Below are 22833 nucleotides of genomic sequence, written 5' to 3' on the forward strand. Positions count from 1 at the left end.
ACTCTTTAAAGCAGCAGCGACAATAGCACAAGCACCCTGTTTCTAATATTCCGAATCAAATTTTCGTCACTTAATAGTAATAACAGCAACAGCTAACATTTATCAAGTGCTTACTATATGCCAAAAACTGTGTAAGGATTTTTATAAACATCTTTTAAAAAAAATTTCTCAGAACAGCTTATAGATTAGGTGCTATTGACAACATCTGAACACTGAAACATGGAGAGGTTGAGTGACTTTTCTAATGTTACAGGCTGAGAAGCAGCAGTCATACTCCAAAGCCTGAGAGCTTAACTACTATCTTATACTGCCACTGTAATGCTTCACTTTTAAAATAAATGATGTTTCTACTACCAACTACCACCAACACAATTAAGTTCCGGCAATTAAACTGAGAAAGGAATGACTAAAAGAGAAAAAAAGGAAGTGGGAAAGGAAAAGAAAATAGAAAGAGGCTTACCCGATTTATTATTTGTAACAGGTGTCATCAACAACTGCCTTAGAAAGTATTTAATACTACTCATACCACAGGCTGGCCACCACAGGAATTAGATTGGAGATTAGATGAATGAGGCATGGAAATACCCTTCTAATTATTTGTGGAAAATCTGCCTTCACCCTTCAGGTTTATAAATTCTTAAGACGAGGTGAAAAGGTTAGGAGTTTTCATTACAAAATACATTGGTCTTTATTTTTGTTTCAGTACAGTAGGAATGAAGGTTACATATACTTCCTCTTCAGTCTATAGTTAGAAATGTACATTTTCAACCTCATTCCTAAAATAAATGTGCTGAACTATATTTAATACTTTGTGTTAAACATACAATACCAAAAATTAAAAATTAAAAATCTGCCTCTCTGGGGAATAGCTTTGTCTAGTAGGCTCCATCCAAATGGAGTAACAGAACAGTTTTAAGACAATCTGCCTGGGAGGGAGATGCAAGAGGGAGGAGATATGGGGATATATGTATATGTATAGCTGCTTCACTTTGTTATAAAGCAGAAATGAACACACCATTGTAAAGCAATTATACTCCAATAAAGATGTTAAAAAGTAAATAAATAAATAAATTTCATATTACATTAGTCATTAAATTTTTACTTCATATTTAGTAACCAAATTAAATAAATATAGCATCTCAACTTAAAAAAAACAATATAGCTAAAAGTACAATGCTAAATAATCTAACCGAAGAAGATTATTTTTACACATATTATTTCTTTTTATTATCGTTTAGTCAAATCCACTCTCAAGGGTTTTATTGCAACAACCTCAGTGGTCTGAGTTTCCTCCTAGGTCCAACCTGAGAGGCTAAGTGTTGGTGGGAGCATGTTAATGACTCACAGTAAGTCAAAGTCTGTTGTTTGAGTGGCCATCAGAAGAGTTTAGATGTGGGTTTAGCTGTGTTTACCTGTATAGACTGCTCAAACCTCTGTAACATGTCTAAAAACAACTGTGATAGCTATTTGCTTTGTTAACTGTGAATCTCATGGATATTGCCTCTTGAGGACCTTTTCTATCCTTGAAATATGTATACACATACCCAACACAACTCCTAAGAATTTATCAAGATAACGGAAACTTATATCTACAAAAAGACCTGTAGAGCAATATTCATAGCAGCTTTATTCTTAGTAAGCAACAATTGGGGTAAAAAAAACAGAGCAGGGTTTTGTAATATAAGAATGGATAATAATAATTTGATATACATTTTTACAATGGGATTCTACTCAGCACTAAAAAGGAACAAACAAACTAGTATATGCAACAACATGGGTGAAGACCACAGGCATTTGGATGAATGAAATAAGCTACACACATAAGAGTGCGAACTATTATTCTATCTATATAAAGTTCAAAATAGAAAAAACTGATCTGTGTTATAAAAAATCAGAACAGTGATTATTTCTGAAGAGTGTGAGGTGAGGACTGATTGACTATGACTTTCTAGGGTGATGGAATGTTATAATATTGATAGAGATGTGGGTTACACAGACGGATGCATTCAAAACTCATCAACCTGTTTACTTAAGATCTATACGTTACACTGTATGTAAATTATATTGCAACAAAATAATAAAAACAGTATAACGATACCAAGCTATAGTGAGGATGTGGAACTTCTGGAGATCTCACACACTGTTGGAGAGAGTGTAAATTGGTACACCATATTATAACATGTTTTTCAGTTAAAGAGCCAAAAATTCCATTCCTAGATATACATATCCTAAAAATATATATGCACATATGCATCAGAAAGTGTACATATGTTTATAGCAACATGGTTAATATTAGCTAAAGAGTGCTATAGAACTAAATGTCTATTAACTACTGTATAAATTATGATGTTTTTATACAATAGGAATATTTACAGCAGTACACAATATATAACAAAAACATAGTGAATCTTATAATGTTCAGTAGAAAAGCATAGTACAAAATCATACATTTGCTATTATTCCAGTTACATAAAAAGCAGACAAAATAATATAAATACTAGTATATGTAATATGTCTGCTTAAGAAGTAAATATACAATAAATTCAAGGAAATCATTATAATAATTCAAGGTAATGGTTAATTCTATGGAGAAGAGTGGTGTGTGATCAGGAAGAGATAACAGGAAGCTGCAAGTTGTTAAAAGAGTTTCTTGATGAATGGATTAAAAAAATGTGCTGTATATAATACATATCATTGAATATTATTGGCAATAAAAAGGGTTAAAGTACTGATACATGCTACAACATGAATGAACCTCTAAAACATTACACCAGTCACAAAAGAATGCAAATTGTATGACTCCAGTAGCATGAAATGTCCAGAATAGCGAAATTTGTAGACAGAAAGTAGATTAGTAGCTACTTATGGCTGGGATAAAGAGAAGAATAGAGAGTAACTGCTGATGAGTACAAGTTTTCCTCTTGGGATTATGAAAGTGTTCTAAAAGTACATTATGGTGATGTACACAGTTTTGTAAATGTCCAAAAAAAATCATTGAATTACATACTTTAAAAAGGTGAAAATTATGTTATCTAAATTATATCTCAATAAAGCTATTATAATGCGATAGTTTTCAACACTTGAATTCCTCATCTGTTTCATACCATACTATGGAAGCCCCGATAGGCCTCGCAGAGTCTTACAGGTAACCACACATAAAATTTGTTTACTATTTCATTATACAAATCATGGGATCCCAGAGCCTCTTGGTTGAATTATGGCCAGATATCCAATTCCAGATTTTCCTGATTACCCTGAGTTTGTATATCACTTCTGCTACCTATTTGTCAGGGTCCTCAGTTTCTAATAACAGGAACAAAATATTGCTAATTTTCAAAGGCAAAGAAACTTTAAATATTTATTTGATATTCATAGAATCTCCAGAAATACTGTCAAACCGGGTTTAGAGCTATGCAGATAGAAAATAATAATGTCCCAAATTCTGCTTCAGCATAAGTCTGCGTAGGTGTCACTTACACAGTTGCAGAGCATCAGGTTCCACCTGATGATGCACCGGTGGTGCTCTGCGGCACTGACAGAACCACACCTCAGTTGCCCAAGGAACTCAGTCTACCTGCCACCCCCACTCGCACCAGGGAATTCCTCATAACCTCTGAGACCCACAGTCAGGTACATCTGAGAAGAAGAGCACTTACCTCAGCCTAGCTGCAAGAGACCCTGACAAAGTCAATATCTGGCATTTTCAAAACCCAAGAGTTGGGGGATTCCCCCATAAAGAGGGTTCAGATGCTGGGCAAGCCAAAAAACATGTCAAATATTCATGGCAGTCAAGGCAGTAATTTATGATGGTTTTAAGACAGAAGCAAAGAGGAGGTGATTGTCAGGGACTATGAGAAGATGAAGTGGAAGTTACTATTCAACAGATATAAAATCTCAGTTATACAAATAAATACATTTTAGAGATCTGCTGTACAGCATCATGCCTATCATTAATGATACTGTACATTTAAAAATGTGTTAAGGCGTCTGAAGATGTGAGCCCTGTTGGTTTTCAAAGTTAGGGCTTTTGGGGGCTCGTCTCTCAGGTGCAGGTCCTAAAAGTTTCCTGAGTTTCTGGGAAGGCCTGGTTTCCCCAAAGGAACGATTTCTGGTAGAATTCGGGAGGTCTGACCCAAGAAAAAAAATCCAGTATAGCCAATGAATTGAGGACAAGAAGGTTTCCAATCAGCACTTCAAGATGGCGGAAGAGTAAGACGCGGAGATCACCTTCCTCCCCACGGATACACCAGAAATACAGCTACACGTGGAACAACTCCTACAGAACACCTACTGAACGCTGGCAGAAGACCCCAGACCTCCCAAAAGGCAAGAAACTCCCCACATACCTGGGTAGGGCAAAGCGGAGAGATCCCTACACAGAGGATCGGTGCCGAGCGGCACTCACCAGCCCGAGAGGCTTGTCTGCTCGCCCGCCGGGGCAGTCGGCACTGGGAGCTGAGGCGCGGGCTTCGGTCAGAGCGCAGGGAGAGGACTGGGGCAGGCGGCGAGAACTCAGCCTGAAGGGGGCTAATGTGCCACAGCTAGCCGGGAGGGAGTCCGGGAAAACTCTGGAGCTGCCGAAGAGGCAAGAGACTTTTTCTTCCCTCTTGGTTTCCTGGTGCGCGAGGAGAGGGGATTAAGAGCGCTGCTTAAAGGGGCTCCACGGACGGGCGCGAGTCGCGACTGAAAGCGCGGAGCCCAGTGACAGGCGTGGGACGCTGGGGCTGCTGCTGCCGCCGCCAAGAAGCCTGTGTGCGAGCGCAGGTCACTGCCCACACCGCCCTTCCGGGAGCCTGTGCAGCCCGCCACTGCCGGGGTCCCGGGATCCAGGGGCGGCTTCCCTGGGAGAACGCACAGCGCGCCTCGGGCTGGTGCAACGTCACGCCGACCTCTGCCGCTGCAGGCCCGCCCCGCACTCCGTGCCCCTCCCTCCCTCCCGGCCTGAGTGAGCCAGAGTCCCCGAAGAGGCTGCTCCTTTAACCCTGTCCTGTCTGAGCGAAGAACAGACGCCCTCCGGCGACCTACACGCAGAGGCGGGGCCAAATCCAAAGCTGAGACCCAGGAGCTGTGAGAACAAAGAAGAGAAAGGGAAACCTCTCCCAGCAGCCTCAGAAGCAGCGGATTAAAGCTCCACAATCAACTTGATGTACCCTGCATCTGTGGAATACATGAATAGACAACACATCATCCCAAATTGAGGAGCCCGGAGTCAGTGCTGTGCCTCTGAGGTGGGAGAGCCAACTTCAGGACACTGGTCCACAAGAGACCTCCCAGCTCCACATAATATCAAACGGCGAAAATCTTCCAGAGATCTCCATCTCAACACCAGCACCCAGCTTCACTCAACGACCAGCAAGCTACAGTGCTGGACACCCTAAGCCAAACAACTAGCAAGACAGGAACACAACGCCACCCATTAGCAGAGAGGTGGCCTAAAATCATAAAAAGTCCACAGACACCCCAAAACACACCACCAGACGTGGACCTGCCCACCAGAAAGACAAGATCCAGCCTCATCCACCAGAACACAGGCACTAGTCCCCTCCACCAGGAAGCCTACACATCCCACTAAACCAACCTTAGCCACTGGGGACAGACACCAAAAACAACAGGAACTACGAACCTGCAGCCTGCAAAAAGGAGACCCCAAACACAGTAACATAAGCAAAATGAGAAGACAGAAAAACACACAGCAGGAGAAGGAGCAAGATAAAAACCCACCAGACCTAACAAATGAAGAGGTAATAGGCACTCTACCTGAAAAAGAATTCAGAATAATGATGGTAAAGATGATCCAAGATTCTATTTCCCAGATCCAAAATCTTGGAAATAGAATAGACAAAATGCAAGAAACAGTTAACAAGGACCTAGAAGAACTAAAGATGAATCAAGCATCGATTAAAAACACAATACATGGGCCTCCCTGGTGGCGCAGCGGTTGAGAGTCCGCCTGCCGATGCAGGGGACACGGGTTCGTGCCCCGGTCCGGGAGGATCCCATATGCCGCGGAGCGGCTGGGCCCGTGAGCCATGGCTGCTGAGCCTGCACGTCCGGAGCCTGTGCTCCACAACGGGAGAGGCCACAGCAGTGAGAGGCCTGCGTACCGCAAAAAAAAAAAAAAAAAAAAAAAAAAAAAAAAAAACACAATACATGAAATAAAAAATACTCTAGACGGGATCAATAGCAGAATAACTGAGGCAGAAGAACGGATAAGTGAGGTGGAAGATAAAATAGTGGAAATAACTGCTGCAGAGCAAAATAAAGAAAAAAGAATGAAAAGAACAGAGGACAGTCTCAGAGACCTCTGGGACAACATTAAACGCACCAACATTCGAATTATAGGGGTTCCAGAAGAAGAAGAGAAAAAGAAAGGGACTGAGAAAATATTTGAAGAGATTATAGTTGAAAACTTCCCTAATATGGGAAAGGAAATAGTTAATCAAGTCCAGGAGGCACAGAGAGTCCCATACAGAATAAATCCAAGGAGAAATACGCCAAGACACATATTAATCAAACTGTCAAAAATTAAACACAAAGAAATCATATTAAAAGCAGCAAGGCAAAAACAACAAATAACACACAAGGGAATCCCCATCAGGATAACAGCTGATCTCTCAGCAGAAACTCTACAAGCCAGAAGGGAGTGGCAGGACATACTTAAAGTGATGAAGGAGAAAAACCTGCAACCAAGATTACTCTACCCAGCAAGGATCTCATTCAGATTTGATGGAGAAATTAAAACCTTTACAGACAAGCAAAAGCTGAGAGAGTTCAGCACCACCAAACCAGCTTTACAACAAATGCTAAAGGAACTTCTCTAGGCAAGAAACACAACAGAAGGAAAAGACCTACAATAACGAACCCAAAACAATTAAGAAAATGGGAATAGGAACATACATATCGATAATTACCTTAAATGTAAATGGACTAAATGCTCCCACCAAAAGACACAGAGTGGCTGAATAGATACAAAAACAAGACCCATATATATGCTGTCTACAAGAGACCCACTTCAGACCTAGAGACACATACAGACTGAAAGTAAGGGGATGGAAAAAGATATTCCATGCAAATGGAAACCAAAAGAAAGCTGGAGTAGCAATTCTCATATCAGACAAAATAGACTTTAAAATAAAGACTACTAGAAGAGATAAAGAAGGACACTACATAATGATCAAGGGATCGATCCAAGAAGAAGATATAACAATTGTAAATATTTATGCACCAAACATAGGAGCACCTCAATACATAAGGAAAATACTAACAGCCATAAAAGGAGAAATCGACAGTAACACACTCATAGTAGGGGACTTTAACACCCCACTTTCACCAATGGACAGATCATCCAAAATGAAAATAAATAAGGAAACACAAGCTTTAAATGATACATTAAACAAGATGGACTTAATTGATATTTATAGGACATTCCATCCAAAAACAACAGAATACACATTTTTCTCAAGTGCTCATGGAACATTCTCCAGGATAGATCATATCTTGGGTCACAAATCAAGCCTTGGTAAATTTAAGAAAATTGAAATTGTATCAAGTATCTTTTCTGACCACAATGCTACGAGACTAGATATCAATTACAGGAAAAGAGCTGTAAAAAATACAAACACATGGAGGCTAAACAATACACTACTTAATAACGAAGTGATCACTGAAGAAATCAAAGAGGACATTAAAAAATACCTAGAAACAAATGACAATGGAGACACGACGACCCAAAACCTATGGGATGCAGCAAAAGCAGTTCTAAGAGGGAAGTTTATAGCAATACAATCCCACCTTAAGAAACAGGAAACATCTCGAATAAACAACCTAACCTTGCACCTAAAGCAATTAGAGAAAGAAGAACAAAAACATCCCAAAGTTAGCAGAAGGAAAGAAATCATAAAAATCAGATCAGAAATAAATGAAAAAGAAATGAAGGAAACGATAGCAAAGATCAATAAAACTAAAAGCTGGTTCTTTGAGAAGATAAACAAAATTGATAAACCATTAGCCAGACTCATCAAAAAAAAAAGGGAGAAGACTCAAATCAATAGAATTAGAAATGAAAAAGGAGAAGTAACAACTGACACTGCAGAAATACAAAAGATCATAAGAGATTACTATAAGCAACTCTATGCCAATAAAATGGACAACCTGGAAGAAATGGACAAATTCTTAGAAATGCACAACCTGCCAAGACTGAATCAGGAAGAAATAGAAAATATGAACAGACCAATCACAAGCACTGAAATTGAAACTGTGATAAAAAAATCTTCCAACAAACAAAAGCCCAGGACCAGATGGCTTCACAGGCGAATTCTATCAAGCATTTAGAGAAGAGCTAACACCCATCCTTCTGAAACTCTTCCAAAATATAGCAGAGGGAGGAACACTCCCAAATTCATTCTACGAGGCCACCATCACCTTGATACCAAAACCAGACAAGGATGTCACAAAGAAAGAAAACTACAGGCCAATATCACTGATGAACATAGATGCAAAAATCCTCAACAAAATACTAGCAAACAGAATCCAACAGCACATTAAAAGGATCATACACCATGATCAAGTGGGGTTTATTCCAGGAATGCAAGGATTCTTCAATATACGCAAATCAATCAACGTGATACACCATATTAACAAATTGAAGGAGAAAAACCATATGATCATCTCAATAGATGCAGAGAAAGCTTTCGACAAAATTCAACACCCATTTATGATAAAAACCCTGCAGAAAGTAGGCATAGAGGGAACTTTCCTCAACATAATAAAGGCCATATATGACAAACCCACAGCCAGCATCGTCCTCAGTGGTGAAAAACTGAAACCATTTCCACTAAGATCAGGAACAAGACAAGGTTGCCCACTCTCACCACTCTTATTCAACCTAGTTTTGGAAGTTTTAGCCACAGCAATCAGAGAAGAAAAGGAAATAAAAGGAATCCAAATTGGAAAAGAAGAAGTAAAGCTGTCACTATTTGCAGATGACATGATACTATACATAGAGAATCCTAAAGATGCTACCAGAAAACTACTAGAGTTAATCAATGAATTTGGTAAAGTTGCAGGATACAAAATTAATGCACAGAAATCTCTGGCATTCCTATATACTGATGATGAAAAATCTGAAAGTGAAATCAAGGAAACACTCCCATTTACCATTGCAACAAAAAGAATAAAATATCTAGGAATAAACCTACCTAAGGAGACAAAAGACCTGTATGCAGAAAATTATAAGACACTGATGAAAGAAATTAAAGATGATACAAATAGATGGAGAGATGTACCATGTTCTTGGATTGGAAGAATCAACATTGTGAAAATGACTCTACTACCCAAAGCAATCTACAGGTTCAATGCAATCCCTATCAAACTACCACTGGCATTTTTCACAGAACTAGAACAAAAACTTTCACAATTTGTATGGAAACACAAAAGACCCCGAATAGCCAAAGCAATCTTGAGAACGAAAAATGGAGCTGGAGGAATCAGGCTCCCTGACTTCAGACTATACTACAAAGCTACAGTAATCAAGACAGTATGGTACTGGCACAAAAACAGAAAGATAGATCAATGGAACAGGATAGAAAGCCCAGAGTTAAACCCACGGACATATGGTCACCTTATCTTTGATAAAGGAGGCAGGAATGTACAGTGGAGAAAGGACAGTCTCTTCAATAAGTGGTGCTGGGAAAACTGGATAGGGACATGTAAAAGTATGAGATTAGATCACTCCCTAACACCATACACAAAAATAAGCTCAAAATGGATTAAAGACCTAAATGTAAGGCCAGACACTATCAAACTCTTAGAGGAACACATAGGCAGAACACTCTATGACATAAATCACAGCAAGATCCTTTTTGACCCACCTCCTAGAGAAATGGAAATAAAGACAAAAATAAACACATGGGACCTAATGAAACTTCAAAGCTTTTGCACAGCAAAGGAAACCATAAACAAGACCAAAAGACAACCCTCAGAATGGGAGAAAATATTTGCAAATGAAGCAACTGACAAAGGATTAATCTCCAAAATTTATAAGCAGCTCATGCAGCTCAATAGCAAAAAAACAAACAACCCAATCCAAAAATGGGCAGAAGACCTAAATAGACATTTATCCACAGAAGATATACAGACTGCCAACAAACACATGAAAGGATGCTGTAAGGGTAAGCTGTGACAAAGTGAAAGAGCGGCATGGACATATATACACTACCAAACGTGAGGTAGATAGCTAGTGGGAAGCAGCCGCATAGCACAGGGAGATCAGCTCGATACTTTGTGACTGCCTGGAGGGGTGGGATAGGGAGGGTGGGAGGGAGACGCAAAAGGGAGGGGATATGGAAACATATGTATATGTATAACTGATTAAATTTGTTATAAAGCAAAAAAAAAAATAAAATAAAATTTAAAAAAAATGTGTTAAGAGAGCAGCTCTCATTAAATGTTCTTACCACAATTATATATATATGTATATGTATGGTGTGCATATTTATATACACACACAAAGGTGTGTATATAAAGTATTTAATATGAAAATTAGCCTTTATGTTCCCAGACTATAACAAAATATTTCTTCTTTAGAATAAAAGATTATTTCATTAATTGTAATTAAGTATTGAGCCTTAAGCTCATGGTTAGTAAACACTGATATACTTTTATATGTGAGGAAATTCAGCGTTTTGATTAATCACTTAAAGAGTTAGTTGATTAACATCAAATGTTATACAGTCAATATCACTTGGGAAGATACATATACATATCTATATATAGATATGTATATATACATACTATATATATAGCTTGGGAAGATACATATACATATATATATATAGATATGTGTACATATATACATATATATATATATATATCTAGCTTACATGTATTAGTGTAACTTCCTTTGAGAATAAAATAAGAAAAGACTGGTTTGATGTCTCTGTGTTTCAGTGTAAGGGAAATATTTCTCACCCTTTTAAGTACCACACTTGGCTGTAAAAAATAAGTTAACAGCTCATATGGGTGCCAGTTATTGCCAATTAAATTCTGATTTTCCTGCCTTGGTGCTACCCTACCTCTAAAAGTCCACAATGCCTCTGAAAGTGAAGAATTTACTACTCACAGTCCCACCTATTACAGCGTTTCTGATTTCATGAGCCCTTTATTGATAAATAATTCAGATACATAGCTTAAGGAGGCAATGCCGAATCCAATCCTAGAGTGTTTTTCTGCAAACATTATAGGCATAAGAATTTATAATATTGATGAGCATAAACATTATTTACTTTAGGAAACCTGTTTGTTCACACTTGAATCACTTCTCTATTATAAATAATATGCAAAATGGAAGAAACAAGAGGTCCCTAAACCACCTTCTCAACTGTTTGGGAAATCCACTCTTCAACATTCATAACTTTTAATTTTACCATCTGACTCCCAACATTTCGTCTCTCAAATCTGCAGCCAAAAATTTCAGGTCATTTCATAGAACATTTCTAGCTTAAGACACACACTTTAGGTAAACAATTTAAAACAAGGACCCTTTGAGTTATACCTTCTCCAGGGTATGATGATTCCACATAGTTAAAAATATCCACACACACATATACTAAGGCAGTGAGAAAAGCGTTTATACGAATTAGATGATACAAAAGACCACAGAAATGTTGTATCCTCATTTTCACACTTGAGCTTTTCTAAAGGCACTGGTCACACTTAAAATCATCTCTACTTGGATTATTCACTTGTCGATTCTATCAAATTCCATTCCTCAACTGTATACTTTTTAGAAAGAATCAAATCAAATTCCTGCTTGGTTAACTCTCCAGAGACCCCAACATATTGTCATACAGCCAATGAGCATACACTCAGCTCTCAGCTGATAATGAACACTGAGCAAAAGAGAAGGCACTTTTTAAAAATTATTTTAACATCTTTATTGGAGTATAATTGCTTTACAACGGTGTGTTAGTTTCTGCTGTATAACAAAGTGAATCAGTTATACATATACATATGTTCCCATATCTCTTCCCTCTTGTGTCTCCCTCCCTCCCACCCTCCCTATCCCACCCCTCTAGGTAGTCACAAAGCACCGAGCTGATCTCCCTGTGCTATGCGGCTGCTTCCCACTAGCTATCGGTTTTACATTTGGTAGTGTACATATATATATATATATATATATATATATATATATATATATATATATGTATGTATATATATATATATATATATGTGTATATATATATATATATATGTGTGTGTGTGTGTATATACATCCATGCCACAGAGAAGGCACTTTTTACCAAATCATAAAGGAGTTCAGATAATATAGAAAGTTTCTGTCAAAATCATATGATTTATTTCAATTCATCATTCATTATCCATTTCTTCCATTATTACTGAAGTGACTATAAGCATACTAGCTTTTTATATAATCCTTCACAAATTTTACAAAAATATTTATAGAAAAGTAGAATGGTTCAATAAGTCCTCATATATCCACATGTAGCCCTGCCCGATTTCAACAATTAACAAGGTATCACCACGCTTACTTTATCCACACCTTAGGCTTCTTTATCTTTTTTGCTGCATTATTTTAAAGCATATACCAGAGATCTGTAAACTATAGGGAATGTTCTTACATAACCATAATAACATCATCCTATTTTACAATATTTATAACAATACTTTGGAATTATCTAATGCTAAATCTATATTAAAATTTTGCTTGTTTTTTTAATGGTTTATTATTTCAAATAAGGAACAAATAGGTACATAAGTTCCATTTAGTTAATCTATTTCTTAAATATATCTGAATCTAAAGAAACCTCCTTCAGCTTCTCTATTTTTCCCCAGCTTTATTGAGGTATAATTGACAAATAAGAAGTGTGTATATGTAGTGTACAACTTGATGTTTTGATATACATATACACTGTAAAACACTCACTACAATCATGCTAATAAACATATCCATCACCTCACATAGCTATTCTTTTATTTTTTTGTGGTGAGAACACTTAAGCCATACTCTCTTAGCAAATTTCAAATATACACTACAATACTGATAACTACAGTCTATTTTTCCATTTTTTTGTGAAGAACTTTATATTTTACTGAAATTGTTATTTTCTTGACTTGTCTGCCCATTCATTTTTCTTACTTTTTATCTTTGCAGATATAAAATCTATAGTAGATGCTCAATAAATTTTTGATGAATATATTAACAGCTGGGAGAACAAATGTTTACTAAGGCCAAGTTTAATGTTGAGTCCTAATTTTATTTTAGATTATGATCAATATCTGAATCACAATGTTCTCATTCTCTTGAAAGATAAAATTCAGACCTGGCACACACATATACCAAAAAACCAGTGCTCTCTTTTATCATGCCTTTCACTCCTGGAAGATATTATCAGTTCAGTTGTTGCTCATATTCATGCTTTGTACTTCCTATTGAATCACATTGGAAGGAACAGGACACTTGGGTCCCCTTCTTTTGAGATGCTAAGGTTAATCAGTTGAAGTAGTTGATGATAGCCTGATCTCTCTATTGGATTCACCATCAACTTTTTATCTTGTATTTTTGTGTTAAACTTATCATTATTGCCAGAATATATCACTTTATCTAATTCTGTCATTCTTTCCACATTTATTAGCAGAAATTCTTCTGTTTTATTTTAATCTTTTTTTAAGTCAACTACCACAGCCAGTTTTATGGGCATGCAACCTATGCAGTCACACAGGATCCCATGTTCTAAAGGACCTCATGCTTGGCTTAATTCTCTGAGGCTGTCATCTTGAAATGTTACTTTTTGAACAGTGGATCTTGCATTTTCATTTTGCACTGTATTCTTCAAATTACAGCTGTTTCTGCCTACTGGTGCTATTTAGCCGCTACACTAAAATGGGGTTCATAGAGAAATAGAAAGATAATTAAATTTTCCATTTAATTGCTAATTTTCAGAGAAAGGACTTGGAGACCTAGTTAACTTCAATGGTAACCAAACAATTTTTTTTCCTGTCTTTCCATTGCTTAAGAATTATAATTATACTCATCAGTTTTATATATGAACGGTTTGAAAATCAGTTACATTCATTATTCTTTATGATGGTCAAATTGTCCTATCATTGGTCCATGAGAGCCCCTTCATGTTGGCTTTTATGTACTTTTGGCACATTGGCTATTAGCCTTAGGTAGCTTTCTTACTCTTGTGGAGACTAAATGTCCCAGCCTCACCTTGCACAGTTTTCACTTCAGAATTTATTTTATCTATTATTTTATTGCAAAATACTACTTTTTACAAGGAATCCTAAAACATTTTAATGGAGAATTATATTTAGAGTTTATAACTTAGGCACTCAATGTGATTATTACTTTGTGATTGTCAATGTTTTGATGTTTTTGATGGAAGGATTAGGAAATATGTATACTTATATGTGTATATACATGTTTTTATGTGTATATTTAAATCTATCTTACTTTGAATATTTCAAATACTACAAACTTTGGAGTGTCTCCAAAACACAAGTTAATATCAATTGTACAGGTCTTTCTTAGAATTTCAGAACTGAATGATCTCATTAAGTGTTTTGTAAGTAGCAGAAATCAGCTGTTTATCCCTTCCTTCATGCAATTTGGTCTGATATTGTAATCTGCAACAGTAGCAAATTCATATGATTATATTCTTGTCTTCTCTATTTAAAGAATACAAAAACATCTGAATAGATGCTTGTGGCCTGCTTACAAACCACAATTTATGGAGATGAATTTGTTCTTTTAAGCTGCTTTGGTTTTTGAATGTATTCTAAGGGAAGAAAAGTTAAGAGTTTCTGCTGTAAATAAAGCAGGCTATCAATAAACTGGAACAGCTTACTCTGTTCTATAGCTATGTTTTGTTTCCTCTTGAGATTATCACTGAGCCCATTTCACTTCAAAACATAAATAATTCCTACAAGTTATCAAAAATATTTTGGAGCTTAGTTTAATACCAACATCGTCCCTCCAAAAATTAAAATAAAACAAATCCAGAATGAAGCAAAAGATAAATTTCCACAACTTGTAAGCAAACATTTAAATAAATTTTAATATAATTAAAATTGTTTTTTAATGGCAAATATACAACTTACTGAAGTCTTTTTTTCTCCTCTGACATTTTAATTAAAAAAATGGAAGTTGGTAGAAGCCAGTATCCCCAGGGAGCCAGCATTATACATTATGGTAAAAAGAAAAATGAAGGTATCTAGCTGGTTACTTTTAAAAATAAGTTTTATGTCTGTTTCCCCAAAGAGGACGTTTCCCACAACACGTTTTTTTCAATAATTAATTATCATGGTATTTGATATTGTTTTACACAAATAAACTTTCCTCCCCTGTTGCTCAATCATTTTATTCACTTTTCCCTCACTTTGCTCAAACGATTTAATTAATCACAGTGTTCTTTGAATTCTGAAATTTACATTTCCTTGAGCAAAAAGAAAAAAAGAAAAAAAAAAAAAACTGAAGAAGCAAAGACTTAGATGAACCAGTTCACCACATCTACTAATATGAGGTTACTCTTTTAAATTCAATTACACCTTCCTAGCTTCTACCACTATGCTCTATACTTACAACCTATGTATAAATTCTCACGGTATCAAAGTAAACTATACATGAACCCATTCTTTGGATAGAATAAAATAGTGAACTACCTTGATCACTGAAAAAGAGATGTTTATAATAATGTAGGAATAATTTGACTTGGAAATTAGAGCTTATGAATCCCATTCCCAGTTGTATTCCTAGTTTTCTCTGTCATTTATGGATGGGTTACGAATAAATATGGATGAGTTACAAAACTCTGGGCCACAGTGTCCTCAAAAGTAAAATGAAGGAACTAATGTTTGAAGCAGTGTGAATTACATAATAATTAAATTCCATATACCACAAACTTTCATAGAAAATACATGACCTAGAAACAGTGTCATTAGAAGTATAAAGTATTTTTTAAGCAAGATCACTAGTTAGTACACTTTAGTGCATAACAGAATCAAAGCAATCCTATAATTATTTCTACCTAATATTTCATGTTTTTATAGTACAAAAAGTTTGTTCTTGGGAGAAATTACTGTGTTATCCTTGGACACTTTGTATATAATATGGTAAGAATTTTGTAAATAATATTGTTTTGCTAATTTTGGTATTTTGGGGGATGGTGTTTTTCCCAATTTTGCCTAATATTACTTAAGACCTGAATTCTTTTGATACTGGTTTTGAACTTTGTCTTATTTCCGATTTCTTAGAAGCCAACCATGATACAAGCACCAGTGAGGTACTGGAGAAGGTAAAACAGAAAAGAGAGGCCAAGAAAATGTGCAATAGGAGGACTGAGCAACTGGGCTCAATTTTGTGAGGGAAACTCTGGCAACCGTAGAATATGCTCCAGTATTTTTCCACTCAGAATGGGGAAGCAGTGGTATTTATTCACCCACCCCTTTCCTCATTGTTGAGGGAACTTGTAGCCAGGGAAATAAAAGAAAGAGAGAAGATAAATATTATTAGTGTCAGACATGAGAGGGAAGACATCATTTTATAATCCCATATATATTAAAAGGATAAGAAAATATTACACACAACTTTCTGCCAATAAATTTGAGACAAATTCCTTGAAAGACACAAATTACCAAAACTCACTTAAGAAGAAATAGAGGTTAAAAAAAAAAACCCAAACTCCAGTGTTGAGCAGTTGGAGTAGAGGTACATAGAAGAGAAACAAGAATATTCAGTAAGAGAAAAGGAGAAAAATATGTTGAAGAAATAGAAAAGATCTTTGAGGATACAATATCAGAAAAGCCAAAAGAGAAGAAACTTTTACAATATGATGAAATATTTCAAGGTGTCTAATAATGACAGTGTTTGGCAAGTTATGGCTGACCTTTCAGGAAAGGTTTCAGGAGAATAGTAAAAAGGTAGCTGCCAAATTACAACTACTCAAAGGATATATGAATAGTGGGGCAGTTGAAGTAAGAATATATAAAGTACAATTTCAAGAAGTGTATATATTAATCGAAGTTTAGAAAAAGGGTAACTTAAGGGAAATCAGGTTCCAGAAATTGCTTCAATAGTCTCTTTTCCATTCATTCAGTACCATTTGGAAATGTTTCTGTTGTGTACACTGTGTGCATGGAAATTATATTTATCAACAAAAATGAGATACATTTTCTGAAAAGTAGTATTATGAGTAAATACATATATCAGAGTCAGTTTGGGAGATGTATTACAGGATGAGCAAAGGTTTGAATTTCTGCAATAGTGTGAAGATTTATGGGAATAATGAGGTCATTTTAGGAATATAAATTAGCCTTTAAAACCAAAATGCATAACTGCTATGACTGTATACATGCCATTTTTCTAGGTGATGTTTAATCAGCAAAGAATTAAACACTGTCTTTGCCTTTAAGATCTCACAGAAGCAGAAACCTAGACAAATATATACAGTGTAATGTCTTAAGTCCTTGAACAGTTTTCAGAAGCCTACCTCTGTGGTTCATCAGAAAGAAAAACTAATTTTTCAGGAATGAGCATGTGTGGGTGCGTGTACATGGATGCATGAGTTTATTGAGACTGGGAAGTTTGGGATGTCGAGAGGGGTTCCAGGAGAAGAAGGTAGGAAAAGTCTACCTGGGAAAGTCTGAAAGCTAAGTGTGAGGATTCACTCCTCCAAATAACCAAGTTACATTTGTGTTAAAGTAGAAAATATAACAACATCTCAGACAACCATGGAGATACTTGGAAAGGTGTTTCAGTGAAGAACAAAAGACAAACTTGCTGAGGTTTCCAGGTACTGCACCTACTTTTGTAATCAATCATAGATTTTTCTCTCACCTACAAGCATCTGATTAATTTTCTTGGCTCTGAGAGTAAAATCTAACACCCAGCTTTTTCTCAGGCTTGAAGCAAGTATGACTTACCCTTCCCCCATCCCCCCAAAATACCTTGGACTCCCTGATTCATCCATGCTAGATTTGTTTTCATTTTCTTGATACAGTCATGACAATTTACTCCAAACATTCTCAAATGCACTATAATAATTTTTTTTGTTTCAAACACTTCACAATTGACACCTTCTCTTAATGTAATATTTTTTTCACCTGACTCATTCTCCCTTTACCTAGTACATTAGATGGGGTATAGACTTTCCCACAAGGACAGACCAAAAGAGAGATCAAGTTAAACAAGACTGAAAGCGACCTTACCAGTTCAGTGATGGTACGTAAACTCTTGTCCATGAAATCATCTGTACACGTAGACACCTAAGTTGTAGACCTCTCAACGCTACAGTGCTGCCACAGAATGAAAGAAGGAAGGGAGTTACTTTGCTTCACTACCATAAGCACATTTCCCCTCACATCTCTTTCACAAGAACTTAGGCTGTTAATGACACCTAGCTGCAAAGGACACTGGAATAGAAGAAGCCTTTATTCTTGACAACCATGTGTTCAGCTAAAAATCAAGGGTTCTCTTCCTATGAAAGAGAATAGGAGAAGATATTGGGATGTGACTGGCTGTCTCTGCCATACTGTATCCTTGGAATATCTAAATATTCAAGTGTGTGCCTTTATGCAAACAGAGAACACTCACCCCAACCCCTACCCGCTCCTTACTGAGGAAACTACCACCCAAGCAACTTTAGAGACTGCATTTACATCAAAGTCCAGGGTGATGTACAGTTCTCTTTATCAGGTGTGAATGTTGTTCTCATGACCTAGAAAATTATAAAATAAGAGCATTTTGTCTGCCCTATCATTCCTAGATACAACCATGGAGCAGAAATGAGGTAAACACAATAAAAATTCATATTCAGAAAAAGGAAAAATGGCAAACACAGGAATGACTGATAAACAATAATAATGAAATTCTTTGGATGGTGATTGAGACAATTTCCTGTTCTGGGAATAGAATGAGTTCTTTGGTGAGCTGATCATGCAGTCAGTCCCTGGTTCAGCTCTTTTGAAGGAATTTCCTTATTCATTTTCATCTGTAACCCTTGGCTTTATTTCTGGGAGGTTTTCTCATATCACTTATCCTCTGTGGACACAGCAGGGGTTGGCTCTTGAGAGTGTATCCTTTGTGGACCTGAACATTTCTCTTAGACTGAGTCATACTAGAACTCACTTTAGGTCAAGGAGGAGCTTTACGTGTAGAATTGACTTTTATAGGCCAACCTTGTAATTTTCTTCAAAAACTCTTTGGAAGTAAGTCCCCCCCCCCACTCAGATCCATGTGCAGATACCAACAGTCAAACATTCTCATTCAGAAATATTTTTAAACCTAAATAATATATTCCTTTACTTTTTGGCCTCTGTGCTCTGCTCATTTCCCTCTCAAGTTAATGATGGCACCAGGAGGCCACTTGAAACAATAGCCTTGATTGGGAAAGCAACACCTTAATTTGATTTTTGTCAGTGGTCTGGCCTGGTTCTCATGTACTAGCAGATAATCTTAGTAGGAAATGGTTGCAAAGCTTTGGGAAACAGGCTTATCTTCTCTTATGTTGCCATTCTGGTAACAACCACACTGGTTTCAGGACTGCAAGCAGTTGGTTTTGTCAATGTGGTATTATCAAATTACCAGGTTCTAAGTTAATTTAGACATATCAAGTTCAAGACAGTGCTTGAATTTACATTAATTGATTACCACCTACTTCAGCTAAATATTTTCCAACAGCACTGGCCAGACAGAGATAAATTAAGGACTTTGGATGAGTGTATTTATATTCTAAGTTGGCTATTTCTCTAGTAAAACAGAAATTTGAGAGTATGAAGTGTCACTATCAAATATGTAGTTTGACTCATGCATTTTACATATGCACAAACTGACTAGGCTGAGTTTAGTTCCAAATTAAAATCTTCTCATTCTGCATCTAGTGCAAATTCTACCATAATGCATCATTGCACAACTGTTTGTGTAAATATCATTGTCTTGAATTTAATATGCTTAAAAAATTTAATTGTATAATGTATGGTTTACTAGTAGGCAGTAAATTTCTGCATTCTGGTCTGTTTCTCTGGTATGTAGTATGTTTGATTAAATATATTGAAATAAGAAAAATTATTTAAAAAACTATTGTGTAGTTTCACCTGTTCCTGAGTGTCATTAGATGGAACCATATAAGTTGTAAAGAAAAAAAAAAAAAAGGTTAAAAACTGTGTTTTTCATTATAAATTTTCATTGCACTGTAATGAAAAATGAAAAAGCAGATTAAAAACTGATTTAAAAATTAATCCTTAAATCTCTTCTTTAAGTGATTTTGCTTTTCAATTAATAAGAAAAAATTTTGAGATTTCATATTATGTTCAATGAGATTTGTGTTATTGTCATTCATTGTTGCAAATAAAACGGGTTTAGTTTACTTTAAAAATGAAAATAATCCTCGAATCCCATTGTAGTAAGAGATGTGATCAATAAGAAAGAAGTCGTTAATCTGCATTTTACATGTAGTCATACTGTCTTGACCTTGGAAACACTAGTATATGTGTATGTCTAAGCTAGAAAAAACCTGAATAGTCAAAAATAAAAGAATATTTGCAAAGTTAGGAATGAAGTTCTAGGGAACATTGATACTTTGGCAAAATAACTACCCTGTATACACAGTTCACAACCTCACTTAATTACCTCCAAAATAACCTTCTACTAGATGCCAAATTTAACCTTTTTGAAAACCATTTGAAGGCATTATTGAGTTTCAAGTTTATAACATGTAGCGAATAAAAAAGTCTGCACAGCCTATCTTTTAGAAGATATGCATAAGGGTTTTATTCTTTTCAGGGAGTACAAAATATCATTAACCTTCAGAATAAATAATAGTCATAAATAAATATTTTGTAACTTTATTTGTCAGGCATGTATTGATTTTCTGTTATAGGATTAGCACTGTACAGGCAAGAAAGTACATAATCAGAGAAGAGTATAAAGTAATTCTACCTTCAATGAGTTTATAATATGTTTATGCAGACATGATCCAGGCCTTAGGAGATCTACTAGTTACCAATAATTTTCAAAATAAATAGAAAGGCAAAAGGAAAGATCAAAAGTTTGGTGCTAGGTAGATCTGGTTCTCAATATTGAGTCTTTTGTTTATTAGTTGTGTAATTTTCTACAGCTAACTTAACCACTGAGTCTTAATTTTCTTATCTATAAATTGAGGATAATGATACTTACCGTTCAGTATTATTGTAAAGTAAACATGATATGTTTAGTAGGCAGGAGTGAATATTCAATTAACAAAAGAATATAGAGACAGTATTATCACATAAATAATATGTGCAAGTGATAAACTGAGAAAATAGGTAAAACTCATCTGTGCAATAATGCTGGTATATCCACACAAGAAATCCAGGGGCAGAGTTTTGGGTGCTTATGACAAACACCTAAGAAGAATTAGGTACTATTATTATCCCAATTTTGCAAATGAGAGAAGTAAGTCACAGAGCTCAATGATCTGCCTTAAGCTGAGTAGCTACAAAGTGAATAGATAGGATTTGAACCCAGAAACAAAAATAAAGAGTTTGAAACCTTCAACAATGTGTCAAACTGCTTCTTATTTGCATTTGAGAAGTTGAGAAATGGAAATTTAAGCATTTTATTTAAAACTGCATATAGTACAATTAGTAAAATCATATAAAAAATGAAACAAAGGAAACAGCAAGGCAATTTAAAAAGAGAAAACTTAAAACAAGAGGACTATATTAGTGAAAAATGCATTACATGTATTTAAATAAATGCAAATAGGATGAGTTTACCTATGAAAAGGAAACAAGAAACATTTTAAGACTGATTAAAAGATGAAATGCAACCATATGTTCTCTTCAACGTGTACACTTTGCTGTGAAATGACTCAGACAGTTTAAAAGTAAAAGAAAGATTAACAATTTTATGAGTTAAATGCAAACAAAAGGATAGGCTAATGAGATTATACCAGACAACTTTTCTGTGTCCTGAGACTTGAAACTAGAAACCCTGATGATTACCACTGACTTTGAAGTTTGTTTACTTTGATTAATCTAGTTTGCATCTCCAGTAGCAGAGCCAGCCTACTTTTCTCTTTAGTTTTCCCCATGTCATTTCATTGCTGCCAACCACCCAGTTCCTCAGACAGAATTCTGAGGGCAAACTTCTTGACTTCAACTTCTCCTTCACCACCAGTTTCAAGTCAGTCATTAGGTCTTGTACTCAGATGTTTCCTAAATTCACTGTCTTTTCTACATGTTCACTCCATTATCATTCCATTTCCTTTCCTGCTTCCCAGCCATAAGCATCCCCCAGCCTATACTTTTATTTCTTTATTCAACAGCAACAATGAATAAATCTAAATTAAATGCAGACTGTGTGTCAAGAATTTTGCTAGGTATTAGGTCTATAGGGGAGCAAAATTTGCTACCCCAGTCTCTTTGGCATGAGGATTAATTTAGGCTAATTATTTTCAAGGCCCAAAAAGCTCAGGAAGAACCTTTAACCTTCCCCCTAACTGCCTAAGGAATGTAGATAGAGGACCTGTTCCAGGAAGGAGCTCTCATGGTACATGACTATACTATGAACTAGGTGTGTAAACAAGGAGGTACACAGAGAAAGAAAGAGAAAATGAGGTGCATATGCCATCCTGAGTTAAGGAATGGATAAAGGTCTAGGGCTTCCAAGGACAAGGGGGCCATTCACAGAATGATAAGAAGATTACATGTTCTGGTAATTTGATGTTTCCCCTGCTGTATTCATGTGATCACTTAGATAAAATTTATCTCTGGTTATAATTCTTTTCTGGGAAGAAAGCCCCAATTTAAATTCTTCTAGGTAGTTAAGGGAGG

Source organism: Mesoplodon mirus, assembly GCF_964341445.2.
Source record: "Mesoplodon mirus genome assembly, chromosome: 9".
NCBI classification, from domain to species: domain Eukaryota; kingdom Metazoa; phylum Chordata; class Mammalia; order Artiodactyla; family Ziphiidae; genus Mesoplodon; species Mesoplodon mirus.